Source organism: Bombina bombina, chromosome 3 (genome assembly GCF_027579735.1).
Source record: "Bombina bombina isolate aBomBom1 chromosome 3, aBomBom1.pri, whole genome shotgun sequence".
In the NCBI taxonomy this organism is placed as follows: domain Eukaryota; kingdom Metazoa; phylum Chordata; class Amphibia; order Anura; family Bombinatoridae; genus Bombina; species Bombina bombina.
In genome coordinates, this window is record NC_069501.1 from 414,951,473 (window position 1) to 414,974,894 (window position 23,422).

The following is a 23,422-nucleotide window of genomic DNA, read 5'->3' on the forward strand; positions in this document are numbered from 1 at the left end:
TCCGGGCAGTTTGTGACATTAATCCCTAGATATTTAACCATTTTAACCTCCTTAAAGGGCAGTGCCCCCAGAGAATCTCTGGTCTTGTTTAACCACATAACCTCTGATTTACTATCATTTATTGTATAACCTGAAAATGAGCCATATCGTTTCAATAGACTCAGTAATGTAGAAACATTCTCCTTAGTGTTGGAAAGGAATACAAGCAAATCATCTCCATAAAGGGAGATTTGAATGTCTGTCTCCCCAAGTCTAATCCCCTTAATGGTATTGCGTAGTACTATAGCCAGTGGTTCAATGCAGAGATTGAAAAGTAGTGGAGAGAGTGGGCACCCTTGTCGAGTGCCCCGCGCCAATTGAAACCATTCTGTGGTCCTGCCATTCACAATTAGAGCAGATCTTGGATTCTGATATAGAGCTTGTATAAAGGGCAGGAAGGCACCTCTTATGCCAAACTGTTCCACTGTGGTAAATAAGTGATCCCACCCAATGGAATCAAAAGCCTTTTCGGCGTTGAGAGCAATGATAACCTTATCCTCCCTATCAGCCTCATTTGATTTCTTCCTAATGTTATGATATTCTGTTGTTAATAGTAGTTTCCTTAGATTTGAAAAGAGAGATCTGCCCTTTAAGAAGCCCGTTTGGTCTGGGTGGATGAGTTTGTCCATAATTTTTTGTAATCTAGCTGCCAAGATACTTGTTAATAATTTATAATCGGCATTGAGCAGGGATATAGGGCGATATGAATCTAGTTTTTCTGCATCCTTGCCCTTCTTTAAAATTAACACTATTAGGGAGGCACTGAAATTAGACGAGATGGGATGTCCTTGCAGGTAATATGCATTAAATAGATCACATAGAGGTTCCGTTATTTGCTGTATGAGTATTTTATAGAACTCTGCCGGAAAAGTGTCCGGACCTGAGGCCTTATTCAACTTACTACCTTTTATTGCCTGAGTGACTTCATCTTTATTAATTGGTTCGCACAATGATTTGCCTGCTTCCTCATCCAATGTCGGAAGCCTACATATATCCCAGAAAGCTTTTTTATTATCCACATTGATATCCTTAGGTGAAAAGATTTGGGTACAATATTCTAAAAAGTTTTTGCTTATGTCCTTAGACTGTGTTAAGCGACTACCATTAACTGATATTGCAGATATGAAGTTAGAGCCCCGATTTTGTTTGACTAAGTTAGCTAAATTTTTACCAATCTTTCCTCCAAACTTATATAACCTTGCATTGGACCTGGCCACCGTATAGGCAGCTTTTTGTTGGAGGAATATATCTCTTTCTTTTTTTGCTTTAGCATAATTCTGCCAGTTAGATGGCGAAGCTGTATGTAGATATGTGTTATATGCATTTGATAACTGATTTGTTAACTGTCCCTCCCGGAGCTGAGTTTTTTTCCATAGCTTATGTAAATATGCCTTTATTTCACTGCGTAGTACCGCCTTCGAGGCTTCCCAGTATGTCTCAAGACTTTTAACTGAATTCTTATTCAAGCTTTCATACTTTTTCCAGGCCTCTATTAACCAATTCGGAAATTTAAGATTTGAATATAAGTGTTTTGGGAAAGGGTATGTGGGGCTATTTTTACTAGCAGAACCTATTGACAAAGATAGAGATATTGGAGCATGGTCTGAAATAATGATTGAATTTATATCTGCCTCAGCAACGCCAACAAGCCTTTCATTTATTAATATATAATCTATCCGTGATAGTGATTTATATGTGTTGGATTTACATGTATAAGCTTTTGACTCTGGATTCTGAATCCTCCACACATCCTTTAGGTTTAACGTGTTTCTAAGTTTTCGAAAACGAGTGATATTGCATTTCTCTCGACCTAGATCTCTCACTTTAATCGGCCATCTGTCTAATGGGAGTTGAGCGACTAGGTTGAAATCTCCTGCCACTATCAGATTGCTTTCTATATATGGTGTCAGTTTAGTTTTTATTTTTTCCCAAAAATCTGGGCTTTGATTGTTAGGTCCGTATATATTGCACAGTATATACACTTGATCCTTTATCTTTATCTGCATTATAATGAACCGTCCCTCTGCATCTATTTCTATCTGGGCAATCTTATAGTTTAGATTTTTATGTAGCAAAATAGCCACCCCACACTTTCTGGTAGTTCCAACTGAAGCGATAACTTCACCCACCCAATCTATTTTCAGTTTATTTACTTCTTTTTGGGTTACATACGTTTCCTGTAGAAATGCAATATTGCATTTAAGTTTTTTAAGATTTTTTATAACCATTTTTCTTTTGATAGGGTTTGTTATGCCTCTGATATTCCAGGATACTAGATTGATGTTTACCATCTCTGTCATTCTATTGATTTAAAAACTTTAAGTCTCTTTTAACTTTATGCTCCATAATATAATAGCTGTCCCATAAACCTATTGCGACTTCACTGTTGGAAGATGGGGGAGGCAGGGGAAAAACATACCAGGGAGGCAAGAGGGGAGAGGCGACAGGCGAGGAGAGAGAAAGAAAAAAAAGAGAAAAAAAAAAAAAAAAAAAGAACAGAAAAAAGGGGAAGAGGGGGGGGAAGGAAGAGAAAAGTCCCCCCCCCCCAACACTTAAACTTAAAAACATCATCAATTATATACATCATCACTGTTATAGGAATTGATTCTTTCATCTTCTTAAAGAACTAACACAAATTCTTAAGCATTCTCCTCTAAAAACATATTAACTTCTTGATATGTATTTAGCATAACCCAGGTGTTATTTTTACGGACCTTTATCCTGGCTGGATATAATAAAAATGCTTCAAAACCTTTTTTAATAATACGTGTACATAGAGGGGCCATGACCTTCCGCCTATTTGTTGTTTCAACTGAATAGTCCTGAAACATTAATAGTTTAGCACCTTCTAACAAAACTTCCTTCTTTTTGCGATAGGCATTCAACAGATCTACTTTATCTTGGTAATTTAACAGTTTCATTATCACTTGTCTGGGTATCTGCACACCATCAGCTTTAGTTCTTAACTGCCCTATTCTGTGCACTCTCTCAATCACTATCTGACGTGTGGGATCTGGAAAATCTAGCAGTAGGGGTAATTTCTCAACGATAAATTTTTTTAAGTCAATGTATTCTGATGTTTCTGGGACCCCAACCAATCTCAGGTTATTCCTTCTGGCTCTATCCTCGAGGTCATCTACCTTGTCCTGCAATTTTTCTAGTGATGTTTTATGCTGGCTTGTGTCTTGTTCAACTATATTCAATCTATCCTCGATATCTGAAATGCGCAATTCAGCAGCTTCTATTCTACTATTGAATTCATGTATTTCATTTGTGAGTGTAAGTACGTCTTGGCGCAGTTGGTCAAATTGTGGGGACAATGCTACGCATATAGCTTTTATTAATGCCTGTGAGTCTGTGTCCATTTTAAGACCGCTGCCCTCTTCCAATATACTATCCTGCAAAACACTGGCTTTGCTTTTTTTGTCTTTTTTAGGAGCCATTACTGGCGATTTAGTTTTCACTGTGTGTACAAATTTCTCCATATGTGTACCATGAAGGTGTAACTACTTTAACTACAGAAAATATAAAAACGTGACTATGTTCTAAACTGTGCAACATACCATAATATACCCCTCAGATCTTTGTGTCCTAGGGTAGGCAATATTCGCCTGGGCTCTAAGTGTCCTAAGTTAGCCGAAATAAATTTTGACTTTGTGCAATTCAAAAACCATACAAAATACAATAGAACAGAAAAAAAAAGAAAGAGAAAAAATAGAAAAGTTATATATGAGTGAGTTTCACTCTGCCTTATGTGCAATTAGTGCATGTGCCAGCAAAAAGAAATCTGAGACAATTTTATGTATATTAGATGAGCAGCCCTTATCATCAATCACCACACCAGCTTTCCATACAACAATGAACTGTTTAAGCATATCATCAACTAGGTAGACAGATCTGCCTTATATTTACTATGACCATATATATCAACGTTCTAGTCCTTGTAAGCAAGAGTCCATCATCTATGAAGACCAGTGAGGTATAAGGTCTGTGAGGGACTTGCTGATTTTCAAATACAAACTCACTAGGTCTACAAAGACTCAGAATTTATAATATAACGTTGTGCCGCAGATATACAGGCCAGAACACAGTTCCCTTGATTTTACTTTGTCCTTCAACAAACGACCAGAGATTTTTTAATGCTGAGGGCCAGATAATGAGTTTTTTTTTCACCCTCCCAACAGACCAGGACACTTCTCTTAGCTTCAACTACCCCAGATCTATGCGGGGTGGGTTACCATTTTGCCCAGGGCTACTTCACTGGGGATAGGGTGAGGGACTTAGACCAAAGATATATCACCAGAGGGGAGGCATTGCGTGCAGCATACTCTTTTCCATATATCCCCCTTTAAATGTGTCTCTCTTCACCCCCGCCTATACCTCCAGACTGACGGCTGGCCCTGCACCTCCTCAGCGTGTTACCAATATGAGCAAAAATAATTGACACATAGCCGGCAAAGACAGGTAGCTTCACTGGCAGCTTCTAAGAGGGACTTACTCTGTAAATTAATGGCATACCTAGCAGCTTATTAGCCTCCGTCAGTCTATAGCACTTTGCTACTTTGCTACTTATGCCCCGTTGAACTCTCTTCACCCTCCCAGGTCTGCCAGACTTAAAATACCTATGACTATAAGTGCATATGCCGGAGAGCTATGCCAGACTGTTTGGTCAAGAGAAGACCCCACTTATACTCCTTAAATGCGATGCGTATATTAACTGATGTGTCTGTGGCCAATAGACATTGTTAGGCCTATGTTAGGTTTTACCGGACCAAGCTATGATGTTGCCTAGCTTGTGCGACCTCCCTTCCGAATTGCTCCGGCTGTATCTCGGACTGGATACTCCTGCCAAGAGATCTTGAGGCCGTGGACCAGGGTAGGTGTGCGTGTTTCAGCCAGTCCCAGGCTGCTTCCTCCTTGCCTCCGAGTTTGCTGTTTATGCTGGCCGTAAGGAGCCCGAGGCGTAGTGGCGGACGGCTGTTAGAATTGCTGCTTGGGGCTTTTACCGCTCTCCTCTCCGCTTGTAGCTGGCGTGCTCAATCGCACACTACCGCCTCTGCTCTGCCATGCGCACCTACGTCACAGCGTGATCAGACGCCGTTGCCGGAAAACCCCACAATTCTTTTATTGGTGTATATTAAGTTATCTAGTTCTAATAATCTACACATTGTGGTACAAGATGTGAAAAAAAACACACACAAAGAAAAGGGTATAAAATAACAAAAATATACAAAAGAAAGACCTGTCCAAAGCAAATTTTGTGGTGTGTCTGGCAAAAAACTGGACTTGTTAAAGCAGTCAACCCACACTGGGAAAATTAAGAATAGAACATTTGAAAGGAAATGGCATTTAGTTTCCCTGTGCTCATTTCATGACAAACATCCCTTTGGCAAAGCGTGACACATACAAATCATTGTGTGCTGCCCGGTGTACTTGGGATCTGCATTGTTACAAGACAGGGAGCAGCTGAGATTAACCTTCTGCGGACACATAATATCCAAGTCACTTTGTATTATTGTTATAAGTGTTTTGGGACTTACACTATGATGCTTATAGAGCAAATACCATCAGGCACAAAATGAATTGTTTGTTTATGGGGAAGCTGAATCCACACAGGAAGAACTTTTCCAGAATGCGACCTCTAATTTCTCCTCTAATTTGTGAACCATCCAAATCACTGTCAACATTTAAGTTAAGCATCATTCATTTGAGTCAGACTGTTTTAAGGCAGAATTGTGAGATACAGTAAAGTAAAGGCAGGTTATGTCAAAATAGCTTTTAAAATAACAAATTTAAAGGGCCATTATAGAATTTTTTTTTACATGCTCTAATCCATTAGCGCATGTAACGTTTCGACTATTGACCCAGCTCTGCTCTGTATATAACTCTCGCAAAGGAGTTACACATAATAGAAGTCCGCTTGAGACCCGCGGTGCACTGCTGGTCCTGAGCAGAACCTGTCGCCGATCAAATCAGCAGCACTAGTTACACATCTGAGCCATACGACTAGCGGGTCAGTGGCAGGTTCTGCTCAGAAGCAGCCAGTCACTGCAGGTCCCGAGCAAACCTTCTACTGTGTGTTTAACCCCTTGCAGGAAGAGCAGGGTCAATAGTCAGAAAATGACCCTTTAAAGGGACAGTCTACTTGAAATGTTTTATTGTTTGAAAAAGATAGATAACACTTTTACTACCCATTCCCTAGCTTTGCACAACCAACATTGTTATATTAATATACTTTATAATATCTAAACCTCTAAACTTTTGCCTGTTTCTAAGTCCCTACAGGTTGCCTCTTATCTAAGTGGATTTTATTAGCTTTTCACAGTTAGACAGTGCTAGTTCATGTGTGCCATATATAACCAGCACTAATTGGGTAAAATACAAGTTTGGATAAAACTAAAAGCTAAGGGGACAGTCTGCAGAGGCTTAGATACAAGGTAATCACAGAGGTAAAAACTATATTAATATAGCAGTAGTTGGTTATGCAAAACTGGGCAATGGGTAATAGAGAGATTATCTATTTTTTAAACAATAAAGCATTTCAAGTAGCCTTTACCTTTATAGCTCTAAATATATAATAATTTTCATTTAATCTTTGCAGAGCTTACCACTTTCCCACCTTTTGCAGGATTGTTACAGTTTTGGAGCTCAGCTCACTACCTCTTTTCCACCACGTTCAGCTAATTTGTGAAATCAGAACATAGTAACCACAAATAGAAATTCCTAGACTCCTGCCTAAACTATACCAGATAACACCCATGGGGACCACCCCAACACCAAACTCCTTGGGTTTACCAGACAAACCTCAGACTAATTTGACTCATCCCATGGACCACCCTGACTAAGCCCCTACCTTCCAGTCATGATTTTTTTCAGTTAGAATGTCAGTAGGTAATAGTATGCCCTTACTTTTCATATCTACAAATTAGCTTTGGTCCCAAAATAGTTACTTAAACATTTAGGGGTAATGCTCTGTGCTAATTTCACTGTTTTATGTTTTCTATGTTTATTCAAATGTGAAAGGCATTTTATTAGCTTTTCACAGCAATACAGTGCTAGTTAATATGTGTCATATAGATAACACTGTGCTCACTCCTGTGGATTTACAAATGAGACAGCACTGATTGGCTGAAATGCAAGTCTGTAAATAGCACTGAGATAAGGGGGGGGGGTTGCAGAGGCATAAATACAAGGTAATCACTGAGGTAAAAAGCGTATTAATATAACTGTGTTGGTTATGCAAAACTGGGGAATGGGTAATAAACGGGCAATCTATCTGTTTAAACAAAACAAAAAATGATGGAGTAGACTGTCCCTTTAAAGTGTTTCTAATTACTTGTTGCAGAGTATAAAATATATGACAAATTACTTCTTTATGATTACTTTTGTATATGAAATATCTGGCATTAAAATGGATTGAGCTTGCAGGGAAATCAGATCTCCTTATTTTACCACTTTCTGTACATACACATGCTTCTTTATATTATCTTTGTCTGTATACCAAAACCCAATACTTAAGTAATAAAATGTTAATTTTCAATTGTTCTATCTCTCTTACCCCATCTGGGACTGTAATGTATTCTGCTGGCTATGTTTACACAGCTTTTTTATAGCCAATACTTAAAGGGACAGTCAAGTCCAAAAAAAACTTTCATGTTTCAAATATGGCATGTAATTTTAAACAACTTTCCAATTTACTTTTATCAACAATTTTGCTTTGTTCTCTTGGTATTCTAGTTGAAAGCAAACCTAGGGAGGCTCATATGATAATTTCTAAGCCCTTGAAGGCCGCCTCTATTTTATTTACTTTTCACAGCAGGGGTGAGCAAGCTCATGTAGGCCATATAGATAGCATTGTGATCACGCCCGTGGCTAGTGGCAGACACTGCACTAATTGGCTAAAATGCAACTATATGCAAAATAACTAAAAGTCATGTGATTAGGGGCGGTCAGAAGATGCTTAGATACAAGTTAGTCACAGAAGTAAAAAGTGTATTAATATAACAGTGTTGGTTTTGCAAAAAACTGGTGAATGGGTAATAAAGGGATTATCTATCTTTTTAAACAACAAAAATTCTGGTGTTAACTGTCCCTTTAAGCATAGAAACTTTCAGTATAGGTAAGGATACCCCAGACAAAATCAAATTTCAAATCTGATATAAAGTTAAAGGACCTATTTGTAAACAATTTACTACACTCCAGCAGGTAAAATTAATTATTGGGAACAAATTAAAGAGTAGAAAAATGTAGGGTACACTGTCCCTTTAACCGCTCACCAATTTCCTTAGTTTCAGTTACTTATGCAACTGATTCACTAAATCTAACACCTCTCTTTATTCTTTAGTGATGAAATGCTGAGAGTAACCTAGGATCTGGTGAACCTGGAGAGATCAGAGGTGCTTGAACAAGCTTTTAGTGAACTTTCCCTCTAATGCAGTACTGGAATGCACATAGTATATAAGGTAATACCATACAGCAGTGTGTGTCACTCAAAGCAGAGTGCTGCATAATACTGTAGAGCAAACAGGGTGTTGCTAATCATACCACAGCAGTCCAGGGATTAACCTTTATTTGCTGTATTGTTTGCAGTCAGGGAGGCTCCAGGATGTCATTAAAGTATTAAGCAAAGTGTCTTCCCATATACGTCTTCATAAAGGGCAATATAATCATTACTGGCATTCTCTCCATTAACCCCTTCCCTCAGTCGCAAAAATGAAAGCAGTAGTCCATGAGTGGAAACTCACAGGGCCAGATTACAAATGGAGCGCTAAATATTGCTTTGATGTAGGGTGACCATATTGCCGCTTTAAAAAGGGACACATATGAAAAATACATATGTCAGGGCTGTTTTCAGGGCTGTTTAAATAAATGTTTTGTATAAGAACCCTAACTTATGTATTTTTCATATGTGTCCCTTTTTAAAGCGGCAATATCGTCACCCTACTTTGTACTCCACTGTGTAATACCAGAGCATGATAATGTGCACTGGTATTACAAGTTTTCAGCAATGTAAACACGAAATTGCGAGAGCTCGCTTCCATAAGCTCCTATGGGAGCCTCGTTCTGATGATGTCAGAGACGGTATCAGAACTTCAGCGCCAGTGAAGGGGGTAAGTAGCGCAGCAATGGCAGCAAATATAAACATATATGTATATGCTGATATACATATATATTTACTGGGAGCACTCAGTTCCCATAGACCTCAATGTAAAGGTACTTTTCAGTGAGTTTTTTTTTTTCTAACACCCCACTCCCGCCAACTTTACCCGCAAAATACTGCCTAGTGCAGTAAATTTATTAACAAGGATACTGCCATCTTTATTTTTTAATAAACTACACTAGACAGTATTTTGGAGCAGATTTATAAAATTAACCAGAGATCTGTTCTCTGGTTAATTTTATAAGCGCTAATTGCTACTGCGAGCTTGTGGTAGCAATAACCACCCACTTGTAATGGCTGGTTAATTATCGCATGCCTGCAAACAGGCAAATTTGTCCGTTTTCGGGAGCACGATAATTTAGCGCTCCACTTGTAATCTAGCCTACAGAGTGTAAAGTGGTCGAAGAACAGAACAAATAACACGAAAAAGCTTCTTCTGTAGTGATATTTATGCTGAATCACTCAGCTTCTCCTGATGTACTGGTAATTTCCATCATAAAATATTCAGCCAAACCTACTAAACTGAGGTTTGACACAAAAGTAAACCTTAACATAATTGAAATGAATGATGTTGAGAATATAAAAAATTGTAAACTAACATCTGATTAAACAATTTACTTTACAAGGAGCTCTACTAATAGTGATGCAGACACAAAAGAAAAAACACATTGTAAGCTTCTAAAGGAGAACAATGAAGCGTTTTTGTATTGGAGGAACTGAGTTGTCAGACACTTTATGTATTTATTGCTCTTTTGTCTGTGCTACAGGATATGTTAAAGGGACATGCAATACATTTTTTTCTTTCATGATTCAGACAGAGCATACCATTTTCAACAACTTTCTCATTTACTTCTGTGATCAATTTTGCTTCATTTTCCTGATATCCTTTATTGAAGGAGCAGCAATGCACTACTGGGAGCTAGTAAACCAATGACAGGAGGCATATATGTACAGCTACCAATCAGCAGCTAGCTCTCAACTTCTGAGCCTACCTATGATTTTCACAAAGGATACCAAGAAAATGAAGCAAATTAAATATTAAAAGTAAATTGGAAAGTTGTTCAAAATTACATTCTCTATTTGAATAATGGGAAACAATTGGTTTCATATCCCTTTAAAGGGACCATACCCTAAACATTTAAAAGGCTATTAAACACCTCTTGCTTTTGTGTAAAAAATGTGCTTGTGCCACACTCACTGGAAAAGCCAAAAAGCACAATCTGTAACCTGCAAATGTTGCAAATCAAATAGCTGCTTTAGGTAGTTTGCAGTATTTGAAAAACCTGTTTACAGAATGTGCTCAAGGGAGTGTTGAGTTTCTATTATAAAATCTGCTTGTTTCCCTTTTGCTGAAGAAGCCTCATTACACTACTGAGAGCTAGCTGAGCACATCTAGTGAGCCAATCATAAAAGATTAATGTGTGCAGGCATTAATCACCATCGAAGATCCCACATTTATGGTGGTTAAACATGTTCCACAATTAGAGCACATACCATTTGCACTACAACTAAACTAAATACCTTATGATCCCTAACAGACGGCCAGATTACGAGTTTTGCGTTATGAGTGGCTCGGTAATAACTTGCTGCTATTACAGGTTTTCCAAAAACCTGCGTTTGCGGGCAATATAGCAGCGTTGAGCTCCATACCGCACACAAATACCAGCACTGCTTTGAGCTGGTTTTATGTGCTCGTGCACGATTTCCCCATAGACATCAATGGGGAGAGCCGGCTAAAAAAAAGCCTAACACCTGCAATAACGGAGCGTAAATAAAGCTCTGTAACAAAGCCCCATTGATTCCTATGGGGAAAGAAAATTTCCTAACACCCTAACATAAACCGCGAGTCTAAACACCCATAATCTGGCGCCCTCGACATCGCCGACACCTACATTACACTTATTAACCCCTAATCTGCCAACCCCAATGTCGCCGACACCTACCTACACTTATTAATCCCTAATCTGCCGCCCCCAACGCTGCCACCACTATACTAAAGTTATTAACCCCTAAACCTCTGGCCTCCCACATCACTAAGACTAAATAAATATATTAACCCCTAAACCTAACCCTAAGTCTAACCCCTAAGTCTAACACCCCTAACCTAACCCTAAGTCTAACCCTAAGTCTAACACCCCTACCTTTAATATAATTAAAATAAATCTAAATAAAAATTACTATTATTACCTAAATAATACCTTTTTAAGACTAAATACTTACCTGTAAAATAAACCCTAACGGCTAGATTTAGAGTTTTGTCGGTAACGACCCGAAAAGCTAACGCCGGCTTTTTTCTGGCCGCACCATAAAAATAACTCTGGTATTGAGAGTCCACATAAAGGCTGCGTTAGGCTCCAAAAAAGGAGCGTAGAGCATATTTAACGCAGCTTCAACTCTCGATACCAGAGTTGCTTACGGACGCGGCCAGCCTCAAAAACGTTCTCGTGCACGATTCCCCCATAGGAAACAATGGTGCTGTTTGAGCTGAAAAAAAAACACCTGCAAAAAAGCCGCGTTCAGCTCCTAACGCAGCCCCATTGTTTGCTATGCGGAAACACTTCCTACGTCTGCACCTAACACTCTAACATGTACCCCGAGTCTAAACACCCCTAACCTTACACTTATTAACCCCTAATCTGCCGCCCCCGCTATCGCTGACCCCTGCATATTATTATTAACCCCTAATCTGCCGCTCCGTAAACCGCCGCTACTTACATTATCCCTATGTACCCCTAATCTGCTGCCCTAACATCGCCGACCCCCCACAACGTCGCAGCCAGCTACCTACAATAATTAACCCCTAATCTGCCGACCGCAAAGCGCCGCCACCTACGTTATACTTATGTACCCCTAATCTGCTGCCCCTAACACCGCCGACCCCTATATTATATTTATTAACCCCTAATCTGCCCCCCACAACGTCGCCTCCACCTGCCTACACTTATTACCCGTAATCTGCCGACCGGACCTGAGCGCTACTATAATAAAGTTATTAACCCCTAATCCGCCTCACTAACCCTATAATCAATAGTATTAACCCCTAATCTGCCCTCCCTAACATCGCCGACACCTAACTTCAATTATTAACCCCTAATCTGCCGACTGGAGCTCACCACTATTCTAATAAATGTATTAACCCCTAAAGCTAAGTCTAACCCTAACACTAACACCCCCCTAAATTAAATATAATTTTAATCTAACGAAATTAATTAACTCTTATTAAATAAATTATTCCTATTTAAAGCTAAATACTTACCTGTAAAATAAATCCTAATATAGCTACAATATAAATTATAATTATATTATAGCTATTTTAGGATTAATATTTATTTTACAGGTAACTTTGTATTTATTTTAACCAGGTACAATAGCTATTAAATAGTTAAGAACTATTTAATAGCTAAAATAGTTAAAATAATTACAAAATTACCTGTAAAATAAATCCTAACCTAAGTTACAATTAAACCTAACACTACACTATCAATAAATTAATTAAATAAAATACCTATAATTATCTACAATTAAACCTAACACTACACTATCAATAAATAAATTAAATACAATACCTACAAATAACTACAATGAAATAAACTATCTAAAGTACAAAAAATAAAAAAGAACTAAGTTACAAAAAATAAAAAAATATTTACAAACATAAGAAAAATATTACAACAATTTTAAACTAATTACACCTACTCTAAGCCCCCTAATAAAATAACAAAGCCCCCAAAATAAAAAAAAATGCTCTACCCTATTCTAAATTACTAAAGTTCAAAGCTCTTTTACCTTACCAGCCCTGAACAGGGCCCTTTGCGGGGCATGCCCCAAGAAGTTCAGCTCTTTTGCCTGTAAAAAAAAACATACAATACCCCCCCCCAACATTACAACCCACCACCCACATACCCCTAATCTAACCCAAACCCCCCTTAAATAAACCTAACACTAAGCCCCTGAAGATCTTCCTACCTTATCTTCACCATACCAGGTTCACCGATCGATCCAGAAGAGCTCCTCCGATGTCCTGATCCAAGCCCAAGCGGGGGGCTGAAGAGGTCCATGATCCGGCTGAAGTCTTCATCCAAGCGGGGCAGAAGAGGTCTTCCATCCGATTGAAGTCTTTATCCAAGCGGGATCTTCTATGGTCATCCATCCGGAGCGGAGCGGCAGGATCCTGAAGACCTCCGACGCGGAACATCCATCCTGGCCGACGGCTGAACGACGAATGACGGTTCCTTTAAATGACGTCATCCAAGATGGCGTCCCTCGAATTCCGATTGGCTGATAGGATTCTATCAGCCAATTGGAATTAAGGTAAGAATATTCTGATTGGCTGATTCCATCAGCCAATCAGAATCAAGTTCAATCCGATTGGCTGATCCAATCAGCCAATTGGATTGAACTTGATTCTGATTGGCTGATTCCATCAGCCAATCAGAATATTCCTACCTTAATTCCGATTGGCTGATAGAATCCTATCAGCCAATCGGAATTCGAGGGACGCCATCTTGGATGACGTCATTTAAAGGAACCGTCATTCGTCGTTCAGTCGTCGGCCAGGATGGATGTAGTGTTAGGTTTAATTGTAACTTAGGTTAGGATTTATTTTACAGGTAATTTTGTAATTATTTTAACTATTTTAGCTATTAAATAGTTCTTAACTATTTAATAGCTATTGTACCTGGTTAAAATAAATACAAAGTTACCTGTAAAATAAATATTAATCCTAAAATAGCTATAATATAATTATAATTTATATTGTAGCTATATTAGGATTTATTTTACAGGTAAGTATTTAGCTTTAAATAGGAATAATTTATTTAATAAGAGTTAATTAATTTCGTTAGATTAAAATTATATTTAACTTAGGGGGGTGTTAGTGTTAGGGTTAGACTTAGCTTTAGGGGTTAATACATTTATTAGAATAGCGGTGAGCTCCAGTCGGCAGATTAGGGGTTAATAATTGAAGTTAGGTGTCGGCGATGTTAGGGAGGGCAGATTAGGGGTTAATACTATTTATTATAGGGTTAGTGAGGCGGATTAGGGGTTAATAACTTTATAATAATAGCGGTGCGGTCCGCTCGGCAGATTAGGGGTTAATAAGTGTAGGCAGGTGGAGGCGACGTTGAGGGGGGCAGATTAGGGGTTAATAAATATAATATAGGGGTCGGCGGTGTTAGGGGCAGCAGATTAGGGGTACATAAGTATAACGTAGGTGGCGGTCGGCAGATTAGGGGTTAAAAAAATTTAATCGAGTGGCGGCGATGTGGGGGGACGTCGGTTTAGGGGTACATAGGTAGTTTATGGGTGTTAGTGTACTTTAGAGTACAGTAGTTAAGAGCTTTATGAACCGGCGTTAGCCCAGAAAGCTCTTAACTACTGACTTTTTTCCTGCGGCTTGAGTTTTGTCGTTAGATGTCTAACGCTCACTTCAGACACGACTCTAAATACCGGAGTTAGAAAAATCCCATTGAAAAGATAGGATACGCAATTTACGTAAGGGGATCTGCGGTTTGGAAAAGTCGCGGCTGAAAAGTGAGCGTTAGACCCTTTTTTTAATGACTCCAAATACCGGAGGTAGCCTAAAACCAGCGTTAGGAGCCTCTAACGCTGGTTTTCACGACTACCGCCCAACTCTAAATCTAGGCCTAAGCTAGCTACAATATAACTAATAGTTACATTGTAGCTATCTTAGGTTTTATTTTTATTACACAGCTAAGTTTGTATTTATTTTAACTAGGTAGACTAGTTAGTAAATAGTTATTAACTATTTATTAACTACCTAGTTAAAATAAATACAAAGTTACCTGTAAAATAAAACCTAACCTAAGTTACACTAAAACCTAACATTACACTAAAATTAAATAAATTACATTAAATACAATTTACTAAATTACATAAACAAACAAACACTAAATGACACAAAATAAAAAAGAAATGATCAAATATTTAAACTAATTACACCTAATCTAATAGCCCTATCAAAATCAAAAAGCCCCCCCCCAAAAAAAAAACCCTAGCCTACACTAAACTGTCAATAGCCCTTAAAATGGCCTTTTGCGGGGCATTGCCCCAAAGAAATCAGCTCTTTTACCTGTAAAAAAAAATACAAACAACCCCCCAACAGTAAAACCCACCACCCACACAACCAAACCCCCCAAATAAAATCCTATCTAAAAAAAACCTAAGCTCCCCATTGCCCTGCAAAGGGCATTTGGGTGGGCATTGCCCTTAAAAGGTTATTTAGCTCTTTTTCGTTGCCAAAATCCCTAAGCTAAAAATAAAATCCACCCAATAAACCCTTAATAAAACACTAACCCCCGAAGATCCACTTACAGTTTTTGAAGACCGGACATCCATCCTCATCCAGCCTGGAGAAGTCTTCATCCATGCGGCAAGAAGTCCTCAATGAAGCCGGGAGAAGTCTTCATCCAAGCGGCAAGAAGTAATCCTCCAGGCGGCAAGAAGTCATCCTCCAGGCGGGCAGAAGTCTTCATCCAGACGGCATCTTCTATCTTCATTCTTCCGACACGGAGGGGCTCCATCTTCAAGACATCTGGGGCGGAGCATCCTCTTCTTTCAATGGCTCTTGAAGAATGAAGTTTTCTTTAAATGACGTCATCCAAGATGGCGTCTTTTGAATTCCGATTAGCTGATAGAATTCTATCAGCCAATTGGAATTAAAGGGTAAAAAAATCATATTTGCTGATGCAATCAGCCAATAGTATTGAGCTTCAATCCTATTTGCTGATGCAATCAGCCAATAGGATTGAGCTTCAATCCTATTGGCTGATCCAATCAGCCAATAGGATTGAGCTCGAATTCTATTGGCTGTTTGGAACAGCCAATAGAATGCAAGCTCAATCCTATTGGCTGATTGCATCCGCCAATAGGATTTTTTACCCTTTAATTCCGATTGGCTGATAGAATTCTATCAGCCAATCGGAATTCAAGGGACGCCATCTTTGATGACGTCATTTAAAGGAAACGTCATTCTTCAAGAGCCATTGAAAGAAGAGGATGCTCCGCACCGGATGTCTTGAAGATGGAGCTGCTCCGCGTTGGAAGGATGAAGACTTCTGCCGCCTGGAGGATGACTTCTTGCCGCTTGGATGAAGACTTCTCCCGGGTGGATGAGGATGGATGTCCGGTATTCAAAAACTGTAAGTGGATCTTCGGGGGTTAGTGTTAGGTTTTATTAAGGGTTTATTGGGTGGGTTTTATTTTTAGCTTAGGGGTTTGGGCAACAAAAAAGAGTTTTTTAGATAGGGTTTTTTAGATAGGGTTTTATTTGGGGGGTTTGTTTGTGTGGGTGGTGGGTTTTACTGTTGGGGGGTTGTTTGTATTTTTTTTTTACAGGCAAAAGAGCTGATTTCTTTGAGGCAATGCCCCGCAAAAGGCCCTTTTAAGGGCTATTGGCAGTTTAATGTAGGCTAGGGTTTTTTTATTTTGGGGGGCTTTTTATTTTGATAGGGCTATTAGATTAGGTGTAATTAGTTTAAATATTTGATAATTTCTTTTTTATTTTGTGTAATTTAGTGTTTATTTTTTTTGTAATTTAGTTAATTGTATTAACTGTATGCAGATTAAGGGTTAATAATATTTAACTAGTGTTTGCGATGCGGGAGTGCGGCGGTTTAGGGGTTAATATGTTTATTATAGTGGCAGTGATGTCCGGAGCAGCAGATTAGGGGTTAATATTTTTATTATAGTGTTTGTGATGCGGGAGGGCCTCGGTTTAGGGGTTAATAGGTAGTTTATGGGTGTTAGTGTACTTTGTAACACTTTAGTTATGAGTTTTATGCTACAGCTTTGTAGCGCAAAACCCATAACTACTGACTTTAGATTGCGTTACGAATCATGTCGGTATAGGCTGTACCGCTCACTTTTTGGCCTCCCAGGCAAAACTCATAATACCGGCGCTATGGAAGTCCCATTGAAAATTTTTTTGAAAGGTGTGGTAGTTACGTTGCGTTACAGCCAAAAAGGTGTGCGGTATAGCTATACCTACAAGACTCGTAATAGCAGCGGTAGTGAAAAAGCAGTGTTATGAGGCTTTTTCACTCATAACACAAAACTCGTAATCTAGCCGAGAGTAATTATTTCTTACTATGATAATATATTACAAATTTTTATATATACAGGGCACACTTAATGCTCCACTGTTGGTATCTTAAAGGGCCATGATACCCAAATGCAACATAGCTGTAAAAAGCTGACTAGAAAATATCACCTGAACATCTCTATGTAAAAAAGAAATATATTTTACCTCAAAAGTTTCTCAGTAGCCACATCCCATTGTAAAGGACTTCTAAGCAGCAAATCAGTATGTTTGTCCCGGGACAGCTAAGGGATTGAGCCTTGTGCACTCTCATCTTATTCCCCATTGGTCGCGAGTCTGCAGGGGGCGGCGTTGCACCAGCAGCTCTTGTGAGCTGCTGGTGCAATGCTGAACACGGAGAGCGTATTGCTCTCCGCATTCAGCAAGGTCTGCAAGACCTTTGATACATAGGCCCCATTATTTCAATGTCTCCTTTGATTCCGTCTGTGTTTCCTATAAATTATTGGTTGACTAAGATCCGCACACAATTATTTTTGAGCACAGCAAAATGTTCTTTCATTTGATAGCAGGAAATTCTGTATGTGCGCAGTGGGTCATAGGAACAGATTGTCTACCCACCATGACAAAAAAAGGTGGTCTCAAAATTGCAGCTCCCATTTTGAAAAATACACACGTACATGTTAAAATATCTTACTGTGGCTGCTACAAAGTAATTACAAATATGATTTTAAAGACCCTTCAATAACATTAAATAAGAATCATGCTTAATTATACCCCTTTCAAGTGAAATACCCAAATACCTATTTACTCCCTGGCTATCTTCTGTCTTGATTATTATGAACCTCTTCTGGACAACATTTATTGAACCTTATTATTCCCATAAAAATCCAAACAAGGTCAAGTGTGCATTTTAATTTATTAGTTTTAGTGCAAATCTGTCTTCTCTTATAAAGATAGGAACTGTTTAAGGAGTATTTTTTGTTATTTTTAAAAAAAACATATGCTTTCCAGTTACTAATAAAAGTGGAAGTGAAAAAAAAGTGAAAGTGCAGAATCCAGACTTAACACTTGTATATTTTACACAGTCGTAGAATTAGATAAAAGAAGTAAATAGGAAAGCTGTTTAAAATGATATACTCTATCTGAATCATGTAAGTAAAATGTTGCGTTTCATGTCCCTTTAACTTTTGCCTCTTTTCTTTCTGTTCTTTTCACTATTCTTTATCCTCTCTCTTCACTATCCTTTCCTTAATCTCCAATCGCCCTCACCTCTTGCTCCCTACTTTCTTTACCCCCTCTCTATACCCTCCATTTTCTCTATTTCTACCTTTTTGCTCTACTCTTTGGGGCCGAATGATCAAGCTCCGAATGAAGCTTGATGGCCCTGTTTACGCGCAAACCTTCAGGCTCACCGGAAACAGCAGTTATGAAGCAGCGGTCTTAAGACCGCTGCTCCATAACTGGTCCGCCGCCTCTGAGGCTGCGGTCTGCAATCTGCCTGATCCTATGCGAGCGGTCTGTTTGACACCCCCTGCATGAATCTGCAGGGAGCGGCATTGCGCAAGCAGTTCTGGTGAACTGCTTGTGCAGTGTTAAATGCCGACAGCGTATCATGTCGAACAGACATTGATAAATTGGCCCCTTAGTCTCCTCATTTACTTAACTCTCTTCTATTTTTTTTTTCCTTTTTCCTTTTTTTTCTCTTTAATTGCTCTATTTTCTCTCTCTCCAATGTTCCCTTCTATATCATTCTCTTTTTATTCTCTGTTTTATATTCTCTGTTTATTTTCTCGATTCATTCCTTTCTCTTATGTTCACTCTTTGGGGTCGAATCATCAATGTGCTGTCGGCATTTATCATTGCACAAGCATTTCACTAGGTGGCAGACGAGTTAAAGGGACAGTCAAGTCTAAAAAAAAACAACTTTCCAATTTACGTTTATCGCCAATTTTGCTTTGTTCTCTTCATATTCTTAGTTGAAAGCTAATTCTAGGAGGTTCATATGCTAATTTCTTAGACCTAGAAGACTGCCTCTAATCTGAATGCATTTTGACTACTAGAGGGCATTAGTTCATGTGTTTCATATAGATAACATTGAGCTCATGCACGTGAAGTTACCCTGGAATGAGCACTGATTGGCTAAAATACAAGTCTGTCAAAAGAACTGAAATAAGGGGGCAGTTTGCAGAGGCTTAGATACAGGGTAATCACAGAGGTAAAAAGTGTATTTCTATAACAGTGTTGGTTTTGCAAAACTGGGGAATAGGTAATAAAGGGATTATCTTTCTTTTTATATTAAATATTTTTTTTATTGATTTTACATCATTTTTACAGAAAAAAAGGAACAATAACATGGAATTATATTGCAAAATAGCTTCGGGCAACATCATTGTCCTGGATTATCTAACAACAACGATACATTGTATAAACCAAAATGGTCCTTAATAACTTTTTGCATCTGTCTATTGACCAATCATGGCTTCATACTATAGCAACAATGATACATTTCTTATCCTATTGAGTTGAAGATACTAATAGAAGGTAGTGAAAAAGAGAAAGAGAGAAAAGTTAAATTAGGAAAGGGAAGGGTGCAGGGGGAAAGAAGGGCCAGATTGCTTTGGGCGTAAACCATCCAATCCGCCCCGACTAAGTGAGCAGACACCGTTATCTTTCTTTTTAAACAACAAAAATTCTGGTGTTGACTGTCCCTTTAAGGAGCAGCGGTCTTAAGACCGCTGCTTCTTAACTCCTGTTTCCAGTGAGCCTGATAAATCGGCCCTTACCTCTCCACTCTCTCCTTTCTCTTTTCTCCCTCCAGGGTTGGAATTTCAGGGTTTCATTTGAGGTCTATTTTGGGTATGTAGCTGACTTGGGTGTTTTAGGGCCAGGGGCCAAACTTTATGTAGTCATAATAGCTATTATCTTCTGTGTCAGGGGTCCTTCTGATCTGAGCTCTGATATAAAGAAAAGAAAAAAAAAACACTCATGATATGTCAACATCATAGTATTATTCTGGCATAGTTCTACGGGCCTATTTATGATTGTGCGAGCGGACATGATCTGATATTGTGGATCATGTCCGCTGCACATCGATAAATGCCGACAGCATACGCGGTCTGCATTTATCATTGCACCAGCAGTTCTGGTGAACTGCTGGTGCAATGCCGCCCCCTGCAGATTTGCGGCCAATCGGCCGCTAGCAGGGGTTGTCAATCAACCCAATCGTATTCGATCGGGTTGATTTCTTTCCGCTGCCTCAGAGCAGGCGGGCAAGTTATGGAGCAGCGGTCTTTAGGCCGCTGCTTCATAACTTCTGCTTCCGGGGAGCCTGATAAATATGCCCCCTAAAGTCTTCCCCTTCAGAGCAGTATTTTCTTACTCTGAGAAATTGACCCTGAGCTATAGCTTATTTAAAGGGTTTTAATTGACCACTTCATAAATGCCTTACAGTTCTGTTTTCTTTTGCTTCAATATCCAAGTACAGAACAACTGATTTCATTTGTAAGCTCATTTGTCTATCTAACTATTAGTTATTGTAATGACATCAGTGTAGAAAAAAGCATCAGAAGGGGTAAATGAGGATTTAAAAAATAAAATAAAAGTAGGTAGAAGTAGTAGAAGATGAAGTCCTCTCCCTATACCCCCTACAACCTTGATATTTAGAGTTTTGGCCAAATTGTTGCACGCACAAATTGTATGGTATAGTGGAGACACTAATACTGATAATAGACTTGTAATTTAATGTATTATTTTGGGAGCAACTTTGGGAATTGGGAATTTATTCAAATTGAATATTTGCCAAAACCCATAGGAAGGGATTGGTGAACTTTAATGCACATGGGGGCAGATTAAAGCGAAATTCAGAGCAATTCATATTCATATTTATTTGGTTATGGTTTGCATTTTGCTTTGTGTTAATGGGCATCATATTTGAGCTTTTCTAAGGCCTCACTAACTCAAGAGCCGCCTCTGTGTATGTGTGTATATACTGTATATATATATATATGTGTGTGTGTGTGTGTGTATATACTGTATATATATATATGTGTGTGTGTATGTGTGTGTATATACTGTATATATATATATGTGTGTGTGTATGTGTGTATATACTGTATATATACAGGGAGTGCAGAATTATTAGGCAAATGAGTATTTTGACCACATCATCCTCTTTATGCATGTTGTCTTACTCCAAGCTGTATAGGCTCGAAAGCCTACTAGCAATTAAGCATATTAGGTGATGTGCATCTCTGTAATGAGAAGGGGTGTGGTCTAATGACATCAACACCCTATATCAGGTGTGCATAATTATTAAGCAACTTCCTTTCCTTTGCAAAATGGGTCAAAAGAAGGACTTGACAGGCTCAGAAAAGTCAAAAATAGTGAGATATCTTGCAGAGGGATGCAGCACTCTTAAAATTGCAAAGCTTCTGAAGCGTGATCATCGAACAATCAAGCGTTTCATTCAAAATAGTCAACAGGGTCGCAAGAAGCGTGTGGAAAAACCAAGGCGCAAAATAACTGCCCATGAACTGAGAAAAGTCAAGCGTGCAGCTGCCAAGATGCCACTTGCCACCAGTTTGGCCATATTTCAGAGCTGCAACATCACTGGAGTGCCCAAAAGCACACGGTGTGCAATACTCAGAGACATGGCCAAGGTAAGAAAGGCTGAAAGACGACCACCACTGAACAAGACACACAAGCTGAAACGTCAAGACTGGGCCAAGAAATATCTCAAGACTGATTTTTCTAAGGTTTTATGGACTGATGAAATGTGAGTGAGTCTTGATGGGCCAGATGGATGGGCCCGTGGCTGGATTGGTAAAGGGCAGAGAGCTCCAGTCCGACTCAGACGCCAGCAAGGTGGAGGTGGAGTACTGGTTTGGGCTGGTATCATCAAAGATGAGCTTGTGGGGCCTTTTCGGGTTGAGGATGGAGTCATGCATGATTTTCATGCAGGACAATACTCCATCACATGCGTCCAAGTACTCCACAGCGTGGCTGGCAAGAAAGGGTATAAAAGAAGAAAATCTAATGACATGGCCTCCTTGTTCACCTGATCTGAACCCCATTGAGAACCTGTGGTCCATCATCAAATGTGAGATTTACAAGGAGGGAAAACAGTACACCTCTCTGAACAGTGTTTGGGAGGCTGTGGTTGCTGCTGCACGCAATGTTGATGGTGAACAGATCAAAACACTGACAGAATCCATGGATGGCAGGCTTTTGAGTGTCCTTGCAAAGAAAGGTGGCTATATTGGTCACTGATTTGTTTTTGTTTTGTTTTTGAATGTCAGAAATGTATATTTGTGAATGTTGAGATGTTATATTGGTTTCACTGGTAAAAATAAATAATTGAAATGGGTATATATTTGTTTTTTGTTAAGTTGCCTAATAATTATGCACAGTAATAGTCACCTGCACACACAGATATCCCCCTAAAATAGCTATAACTAAAAACAAACTAAAAACTACTTCCAAAACAATTCAGCTTTGATATTAATGAGTTTTTTGGGTTCATTGAGAACATGGTTGTTGTTCAATAATAAAATTAATCCTCAAAAATACAACTTGCCTAATAATTCTGCACTCCCTGTATATATATATGTGTGTGTGTGTGTGTGCAGATTTTAAGGCTTTGAGGAGCAGGCTTGCATGAGCGAGCCCACAGCCACAAATTTAAGAAGCAGAAGCTGTATCTGTTGCTTCTCCGCCACCTCATAAGTGGTGAGATAAATCACAGGGTGCAAGAATAGGGGACAACTGCATGAGAGAGCTCTTGTGCAAGGCTAAATCTTGCCACGTGATGCTGCAAGCGGACAGGTTCTCTACTTAAAGAATTCCAAAACTTTTTGTTTTTTAGTATAACCGGACTACAAATTTCACATAACAATCAATATTATACCAGTCACCTACTTTTACACTCCAACGAAACGACTCTATATTTTAAAATTTCATTTTTATTTTCGCTGATTACCTCACTCAGTCCAACCCTCAAATATGGGCTGTACAAGAGGAAAAGCAATCTCCAATCAGATGCCGATTTTATGCATATCATTATGTAACAATTTCTTCCCACTGCGTATGCGTATCCAGCCTCTGATGTCGCGATTACCCACATAATGTCAATGGAATCTCGCAAGTGATGTAAAGGATGACGCTTC

The 23,422-nt window shown here is 39.0% G+C and overlaps 1 protein-coding gene across 2 annotated transcripts in view; it reads right to left on the reverse strand.

Moving 5' to 3' along the window:
• MFSD4A (major facilitator superfamily domain containing 4A) overlaps positions 1-23,422 on the reverse strand; it is a 173,261-nt gene that overhangs the window by 106,261 nt on the left and 43,578 nt on the right. The window contains exon 1 of one of the 2 annotated variants that reach the window (XM_053706615.1): positions 20,042-20,126. The exons of the other annotated variant lie outside the window; for it this stretch is intronic. The gene's annotated coding sequence lies outside the window, so the exon portion shown is untranslated. Of the gene's footprint in view, positions 1-20,041; positions 20,127-23,422 lie in introns of those variants that run through there. 2 annotated transcript variants of the gene reach the window in all.